Below are 9,033 nucleotides of genomic sequence, written 5' to 3' on the forward strand. Positions count from 1 at the left end.
CTAGGTTTCCGAAGTTTGAAGCCCGTTTCAAATTCACGAGAAGCTACAGATGCAGATGGTTTAGATATAGAAGCTTGCTTTTAAGAAGACTCTAAACATTGCTAAGATTTCAATAGGATACTTACAGCTCACGCCCTCATTAAGGCAACACTAGTACTTTCTTTCATTTCCCACCAATTTTGTCGCCAGCTGCTACACTATAGCCGCGTTTACACGAATGCGACAGAAGTCAACTTCAGTCCCCTTTTTGAGGGAAAGAGCAGGTTTTCAGGAGGAAAGGTGTGACTCGTGCTCTACTCTCTTCCTGGACGTTTTTGCACTTTACCTCAGATAGTGGGCCGGAGCTGACTTCTGTCGCATTCATGTAAACGCGGCTGCTGAAAGAGGCATGTTCCGGGTTGAGACTGATGCCATTTGGTACTAATAAAGCAGCAACAAATTTCAATGAAGTGCTGAACAGAGTGAGCTACAAAGTGCGCGTCAATAATTACGAATATGTGTGTGTGAGGGGGGAGGGGGGGGGGATTGGATGATGTGTGCGTGCGTGCGTGTGAGGGGAAGGGAGAAGCAACCACACTGGCCGAAGGCAATATGATGCACAAGGAAATATGCACACTCGCACGCGCGCATGAACACACTTACACTACTCATATAATAACAAATGTCAATATTTGCCGCGGTAGTGCTTTACATTAGCGGTGCTAATCGACACAGTGTGGAAATGCGCCAATTTCTGCGAAGGACGGCTCCCATAGTTTACTTACCTTAGAAAACATTTTCATATTTTCATATCTTTTCGCAATCTATCCGAAGGTCCTCCCGCGAAAACGGACAGGTGAGTGACCACACTGCTATGAAGCCTCGGCAAGCCTGCTTAGGCTAATTCTTTTAAGTACCCTCAACTTATCGCTAGACTTAATGGGCAGCAATAAACGCTTTAGCGTCGTGCGGCGATCTTCTCGGCATCGCACAGACGCAGTGACGTCCCCATCAGAGAGCCCTTTCCGGGCGCTTCCTTCTCTTATTTTTTATTAAAACCAGCTCGGTAAAATTCGCCGTGAAACATTTACTCAGTCTTTTTTCATGTCTCCCTTCCACTCTGCATATTAGTCTGCACTGGCCATCCTCCATATCAAGCACGGACAACCATGCAGAGATAATGTACTGACTCTTAAAACAAAAGCCGCGGTCGCACTCTCAAGCTCACCCTCTCCACGTTCTCGCTAATCGAGGCGGCAGCCATTATGGTAACGCCTCTTGATAGCCAGCCGTTACCCTGTGGACCAGATACAAGGTGTACTAGTCTGGCAATGAGGATCTTTTCGGACGACGAGACTCTAACCGGTGCCGTGATGACCGCTATTAAATGACATTAAACTGAAACTCACAGACAACCTCTCTGAAAGGTCACAGTCAGCGTGCTTATAATTATATCTCTTTTAAACACATTACAAAAGCGTGTTTAAGCTTCTATTACTACGGCAGTACTTGACAGCATTACGATGGCGTCACAAACGATTAGCACAAGCTCCTCTATACTCTAGGTCGCATCCTGTACATGTTGCGAGCAGCCAGGGCGTCATGCGGTGGGAGAAGGCGGTTAAAACCCGTTGGAATGGTCGCGCTCGTATCCACCATACCACACCATTCCAAGCCTACTATACCATACCGTACTGTAACCATACCATACCACAGCAGCAGCAGTCCACAGCAGTCGACTGCCCTCAAGGCATACAAGGCACTCTTTGCCTACTTGAGAGCGACTGGATTGAGTGACAAATTGTGACAGCGTTGTGCGTGTGTGTGTGTGTGTGTTATGCCTTTTTTCGCCTTCTCTCTTCCTCCTTTTAGTCCCCTAATTCCTCTTCTCCAGTGCAGGGTAGCCAACCGGAACCATTTTCTGGTTAACATCCCTGTCTTTCCCTCCTCCTCTTCATGTATCTATATATCTTGACTACTCGATCCTCGCCCATTAACAGAGCAAAAGATCCTCGGTCCGTGGCCACAGCAGTCGACTGCCCTCAAGGCATACAAGGCACTCTTTGCCTACTTGAGAGCGACTGGATTGAGTGACAAATTGTGACAGCGTTGTGCGTGTGTGTGTGTGTGTGTGTTATGCCTTTTTTCGCCTTCTCTCTTCCTCCTTTTAGTCCCCTAATTCCTCTTCTCCAGTGCAGGGTAGCCAACCGGAACCATTTTCTGGTTAACATCCCTGTCTTTCCCTCCTCCTCTTCATGTATCTATATATCTTGACTACTCGATCCTCGCCCATTAACAGAGCAAAAGATCCTCGGTCCGTGGCCACAGCAGTCGACTGCCCTTAAGGCATACAAGGCACTCTTTGCCTACTTGAGAGCGACTGGATTGAGTGACAAATTGTGACAGCGTCGTGCGTGTGTGTGTGTGCGTGTTATGCCTTTTTTCGCCTTCTCTCTTCCTCCTTTTAGTCCCCTAAGTCCTCTTCCCCAGTGCAGGGTAGCCAACCGGAACCATTTTCTGGTTAACATCCCTGTCTTTCCCTCCTCCTCTTCATGTATCTATATATCTTGACTACTCGATCCTCGCCCATTAACAGAGCAAAAGATCCTCGGTCCGTGGCCACAGCAGTCGACTGCCCTTAAGGCATACAAGGCACCCTTTGCCTACTTGAGAGCGACTGGATTGAGTGACAAATTGTGACAGCGTCGTGCGTGTGTGTGTGTGCGTGTTATGCCTTTTTTCGCCTTCTCTCTTCCTCCTTTTAGTCCCCTAATTCCTCTTCTCCAGTGCAGGGTAGCCAACCGGAACCATTTTCTGGTTAACATCCCTGTCTTTCCCTCCTCCTCTTCATGTATCTATATATCTTGACTACTCGATCCTCGCCCATTAACAGAGCAAAAGATCCTCGGTCCGTGGCCACAGCAGTCGACTGCCCTCAAGGCATACAAGGCACCCTTTGCCTACTTGAGAGCGACTGGATTGAGTGACAAATTGTGACAGCGTCGTGCGTGTGTGTGTGTGCGTGTTATGCCTTTTTTCCCCTTCTCTCTTCCTCATTTTAGCCCCCTAATCCCTCTTCCCCAGTGCAGGTTAGCCAACCGGAACCCCTTTCTGGTTAACATCCCTGCCTTTCCCTCCTCCTCTTTATATATCTATCTAACCATACCATACCATACCATACAATACCACACCTACTGGATAACGGGGGCGTTCTGGAAAAGCTGCGTTGTGCGTGTATACTGCCGCACACTGAATTCAAAACACGTGTGACCCTAGACGACGGCCCATCGTCATAGTAACAAAGTGTGATATGGTGCGGTTCGCTTTTATTGCGGAGGAGCCTATCCCTACGTACTTTCGCGGCTACTTCCAATGTTTAAACAATGGGGTGATGTAGAATTGGGAGACGGTAAATGATATTCGGAACACATAATGGCAGCAACTGGGTTGGCAGCCCAAACCTTGTTTATCTCAAATGCAAATGAGAGATTCCGCATTTCCAGGAAGCATTTTAAAATGAAAGAAGTGTAAGTAAAAGGTGATAGATCTCAACAGCAACGCGTCCAGCTCTATTAATAGACGACCGCAAATAAACCGACTCTTGCATCCTGTGGATTGCCACTCCTGTCGCGCAGACAGCCAAATGCATGCATGCCTATTCTGCCATTTAGGCGTGGCCCATGGCAGCTGACGCGCTAAATGACATTTAAAGACGACTGAATTACATCCGAAGCAGAAGGGGACAACTGCCAAAACGTGTCGCAGTGCATCGTAGCAAGAGTGAGCAAAGATTTAATGCACTCATCGATAAACACAGATTTACAAATACCACAAATACCAAACATTTCTCCTCATAAAACTCTCGTAGCAAACGGTCTGAAAAGACGAGTATCGGAAGCATCGTAAGTTCTGCATAGGGCCTGCCCTAGTAGTTTCAAGCGCGCCAGCAGCGCGAAATAGAGAGAAAAATTTAAAACAGGGTGCTGTGCGACGTGATCATCATCATCACCAGCCTGACTACGCAGACTGAAGGGCAAAGGCTTCTCCCAAGTCACCGTGTCATTTGCCAGCTGCGGCCACCGTATCCATGCAAACACCTTAATCTCATCCGCCCACTTAACTTCCTGTCGACCGCTGCTACACTTGCCTTCTCTGGGAATCCACTCCGTTACCCTTAAGGACCAGCGGTTATGTTGCCTTCGCATTACATGCCCTACCCAAGCCCATTTCTTCTTCTTGATCTCGACTAGGATGTCATTAACCCGCGTTTGTTCCCTCACCCACTCTGCCCGCTTTCGGTCTCTTAACGTTACACCTATCATTTTTCGTTCCATAGCTCATAACACTACTTCCAGCAGTAACTGAGTCTGCGCCCGACGGAAGTCGAATGCTACACTTAGCCTCTCGACCACGGGTCGTTCATACAGCTAATCTCTACCCAAGCATTATCCTCCACGTTCTAGTGGGTGTGCACCTCAAAAGCGTTATCGCAAGCTCGATAACACCGCATCCCACGACTTCGGCGCTTATCGTGCAGTCTGTGTCAACGCTGTATCGACTGCCCCAAAGTCAAACTTCCTGCCAGCAATCTGGAAGGAAAAAAACCGACAGTGACGACGCGAAGCCCGCGCGCGCGACAAGAGCGCCTCCGTACGCGAAGCGTCGCCCCTTACATAAGAACGAACCCCTCGTCTCGACAAGCAGTCGTTCCGGTCACGTGACCCAGGTTGGACAGCGAACGCGTGCATTATGCATGAAGAGATCTTCGTGTCGTGTGACGACACGGCTTTCATGCACGAGCGACGACACCGCACGCGTACTGTGACGTCACAAAGGCGCACGTGTACCGAACTGCGTCGTGTTCCCAGTACAGTTTACAACGCATGCGCAAACTCGGCTTGGGTGCTAACCGCAGTTTCGCATTCTCACGTCTCGTCGCCAGGCAGCGAGCGCTGGTTTGCTGCGGTTAAGGTTAAACGAAACCCGGCGTCGGCTTTGGCGAGCTGCAGTGGTCTCGAAAATCCCAGACGACGTCATAATGGTAGCAAAGAAAAATAACATTTCTGCCAACCCAGGACATCCAGATTGCGATCGAGGCAAGCACTGAACCCATGGGACGCGATACAGCGTTGCTTCTTGGCCAACCAAGGTGAACCTTGTGTATGCGTTGCCTTACGACTGAATGCTAATGAGTAGATGCGTCATAAGAAAAGAGGAGAAAATGTAAATAAGTAAAAATAAATTTAAAATAAACAAACACTGATTTCGCTTTCAGAGCAGGTATGTATAGTCCTAAGTGCCCTCCGTAATTTTCTCGACTTAGGTTAACGGTGAGCTGTGCAATTTCTGCATTAATTAAGACACGGACAGAAAACAACAAACGACACAAATGTGTTATCGCACGATTTCTGTCCGTGTGCCTTCGTCAGTCTGTGCCTGTACGCGTCCTCGTCTATGTTTGAAATTATGCAGCGCACCCCTTACTGAAGTCAAGGTTCACTGCAATTTGTACACGCTCGGATAAGGCGAGCTACGCTCCTCTACACACGTACGGATAATTAAGGGTCGATAATAACTGCAATTCGTGGAGACCCGGCGTCTGCTCGCAGCTCCTATTAAATGCAGAACGCTCCACGAGCACTGCTGCCTGTCAAATGAAACCGCTTCCAGCTACGCTGCGTTTTGCATGTGTGCCACGTGCAGAGATGCCAGAATAGCGCGCCTATCCGAGGCGACTTCCCAGATGCATGCAGTTATCGCAGCAGAGGGTGCTTTGAAAAACTCGAAGAGAGCGAGCAGAACGCTCTTGTCGTCGTTTTCTTCGAATCCTTCGCCGCTGCGTTTTGATGCAAGTTGTTCGCGTTTAGATGAAACTAGGGCACGTGAAGTTTATCGTGGTTACCTTCACTATAGGTATGCCTTCTAGCGATGTGTAGTCGAAGTGAGTCTTCCTTCGGCTATTCAGAGCAAACCAACAAAAACAGTTGCGGGTCTAGAGTGTAAAACTTTCTTTTTTACCCATGAAAGGAGTTCATCAGATTCCTTTTTTTTTTTCGTTCTTTCTGAGGGGCTCTTCCCGATTCTTACCCGGCCGTGGTTATCAACCACGCTATACCCGCAGCATCCTTACACGAGGAGTGAGCTCTTGAGAAACACGAGAAGTCTTCGCCTTGCGGCAGTACAAGCATTGAAAATATGAAAGGGACGAACTTATGAGCATTCTACCAGTGATTACTGCGTGTTACGAGTGACAAGCACATTTATTCTTTTTTTTAAAGGGGTAAGTACACAAAGTTTTTGGGTATCCGTTCTATTGCCTTGAAACAGGCTAAGTAATCATGAAATTGAGCTCCAAGCACCATTGCGCACCGTTAATAATCAATTACATACAATTTTGTCCCGGCAGATTTGGTCACGGTCGGCGCCAGCGCTTAAGTGCTCATTGACGTCACGGTCGACCGACCAACCTGGAGACTACCTGATGACGTCGGCGTCACCGACAAGCCCTGGTTATTCCTGTGACCAACCACATCGGATCCGTGACGTCACAATAACTGGGGCAAGTGCATCTTGACGTCACTTGATGCGGGTGGAAACGCCGAGAGGTTCAACATTCAAAATCATATTAAATTATGCTCCACTCAACACCTGCGACTGAAATTTGCTAGAAGGCATTTCCTTACGCCCACGAAACAAATCATATCTTTTTTTTTTGCGTACGAAATGTTGTGTCTGCACCCATTTAGGGAGTGTTCCTGTCGACGGAAAATACTCGCAAGACATTTTTGACTGCAGTGCAGAAGCCGTCAGTGCAGAGCGAATCCTGTTGCTCAACCAAAAACCGTTGCTACGCACAAACCGACTGTTCCCTTTCATGCTGTATCTAGCTGTACGTATACATGCGCAAAGCTTCATACGCTGAGCATCGGATGCACTAGCGCGGTCGCTGGCACCGCTTAACAAACGCAGAAACCTTGACGCTCCTCACCTTGGTCGAGGGTGCGTGTACGAGCGTAGGGCAGAGACACACACGGCAGGAGGATCGCGGAGGGCGCAGGCTCCTCCGCGGCGGCGCCTTGGCGCTGTAGCTCCGAACGCGGCGACACTGTGACAACGGCTGTTTCGCGACGCCCAAGACGCCAGCGGCGGCGGCGGCGGCGGCTCGAACAATCGCTCAGTCTAATGAGACGTGACGGACTTGGCACGCGCGCGCGACGCGGCCCTGAATCGGTGATGACAGCCGTGACCGCAGGCGCGAGGTGTGTGTCCCTCAACTCAGAAGCGGGTGTAGCATAAGCACAGCAACTTGCCCGTGCTTTGCTATGTCGTTTATTGTTTAGTTTCTCTTCCCCCTCTCCCTCTCCCCTCTTCGCATACCGTTCGTGCGTCTCTTACGTAAGAACAGGTGTGTGTGTGTGTGTGTGTGCTGTTGTGGGTGTGTGTATGTGTCTCTTATATAACAACTACGCCACGGGTTGGCGCATCTAGCCACTCACAAGCTTCGTTTCGTTGTCGCCAGCCCTTTACGCAACCCGCTCCCTGTCGTCCGCGTTTGAGGAGCGCGCAAAATTGACCCGTCGCCGAACGCTCCGGCAAAAGCTCTGCGAGCTGGTGCGTAATGCCTTATGCCTTGAGAAGCGACCGCTATAAAATAGAAAGAGAAATGCTATTAGAAAAAAAATCCGCGATAAAATTGACGATGGTCCCCTGCTAAGCCTCTGTCATGCATGTCCTTGTCAGTTGCGCATGTCGTACGCTTCCTCGCGCGCTCTTCGCTGAATTTATCTGTGTGTCGTCTTTGCAGAATATGCCAGGTCAAAAGCGAGCTGCATTATGTGGAGTTGCCCTTCGGGCTTGCTTCCGTCCTTCAAAAGTGCGTCGTACTTTTTGAGTACGGGCGCATTTTTTTTGAAGGAAGGGGAAAGTTTAAAGGTTTGCGTCATCACTGGTCATGACTGGCATGGTGCGGATGGGCGTTGACCCTGGCATTATGATCGCACTTTAGCTATGCAGACATGGCACTTCCCAATACCTTTCGTTATTTTCCTCCATTCTGTACTGCTTCGCCACCAGCGACCGGAAGGGGACTGTTCTCCTTTTTCAGTGAATGATAGAAGGATGGTAAGCGGGAAGACACGGGCCTGTCTACTGGAGGGCTAGCCACTACGTCCACTGCCAGCGTGTCGTAGGAGGTGGGGATTGGTATTGAAAAGGAGGCTTTTATGTTTGGGCCGCATTTTATCCTTTGGCCGTCTCTGGTTGCGAGACTTTGCGAAATATGAAGCACGTGCAAGTCCGGCGACAGTGTTACGCAAACGCGCGGCGCCTATTTAGATTTAGTGGAAATACGAGAATACTGAACATGAAAGAGTAACTTCAAGTTTGCGTAAACGCATCGGATTTCAATTACTTAAAAAGTCCTCGAAAATATTCGAACGTTAAAACTACAACATTTGAAATGATTGAGTCGATAACTCTCCAAACTGTGTCGTCATAAGCAAATACGCGCCATAGCAGTGAATATTACACCCACGTGAGTACTCCCTGGCAGCGCGATTTATACGTAAGTGCCCAAATCGAAATCATGCACTGAACTACGTTTACTCGCCCCAGTGCCTCTTTGCGAAGAAACAAACCTCACATGACTTGGTGCAGCGTTCGCAGAACAATTGCACTGCGGCATTGCCACATCGGCAAATCGGGAGCTCCGTGCTGGCATTCCCTATGGTAACACCAGGAAATAATCCCGCCTTCACTCCTAATCTTGGGTCTCTTGTCTCCCTAGGATATAGCGGGAAAGAGGTGTGCCCTGGGGGAGGTGGGATTCAGAGGCATTGCTTCATCACCAAGCGTTGTCGGTTACATGGTATACATAGGCTGTAAAGGAGAAGTGCAGGATCGTTTCCGAGACATCATGAAGCGACTCCTCAGCTTCCTTAATGCCACTGGCCATGCATTCGGCATTGGGGGTTGGATGTTGGGGCGGATGGGGATAGAGGGAGAGGGTGCTTCTTGAGGTGCACCGTCCGTGTCCACGCCACGCTTCGTAATTTG

At 49.2% G+C, this 9,033-nt stretch overlaps 1 protein-coding gene across 1 annotated transcript in view; it reads right to left on the reverse strand.

Annotated features, from left to right (window-relative positions):
• The window catches only part of LOC144125415 (adenylate cyclase type 5-like), a 199,603-nt gene extending 192,505 nt beyond the window's left edge, over window positions 1–7,098 (reverse strand). Inside the window, exon 1 of the mRNA XM_077658784.1 lies at window positions 6,968–7,098. The gene's annotated coding sequence lies outside the window, so the exon portion shown is untranslated. The remainder of the gene's footprint in view (window positions 1–6,967) is intronic.
• Between the last annotated feature and the right edge of the window lie 1,935 nt (window positions 7,099–9,033).

This window comes from Amblyomma americanum, chromosome 3 (assembly GCF_052857255.1).
Source record: "Amblyomma americanum isolate KBUSLIRL-KWMA chromosome 3, ASM5285725v1, whole genome shotgun sequence".
NCBI lineage: Eukaryota > Metazoa > Arthropoda > Arachnida > Ixodida > Ixodidae > Amblyomma > Amblyomma americanum.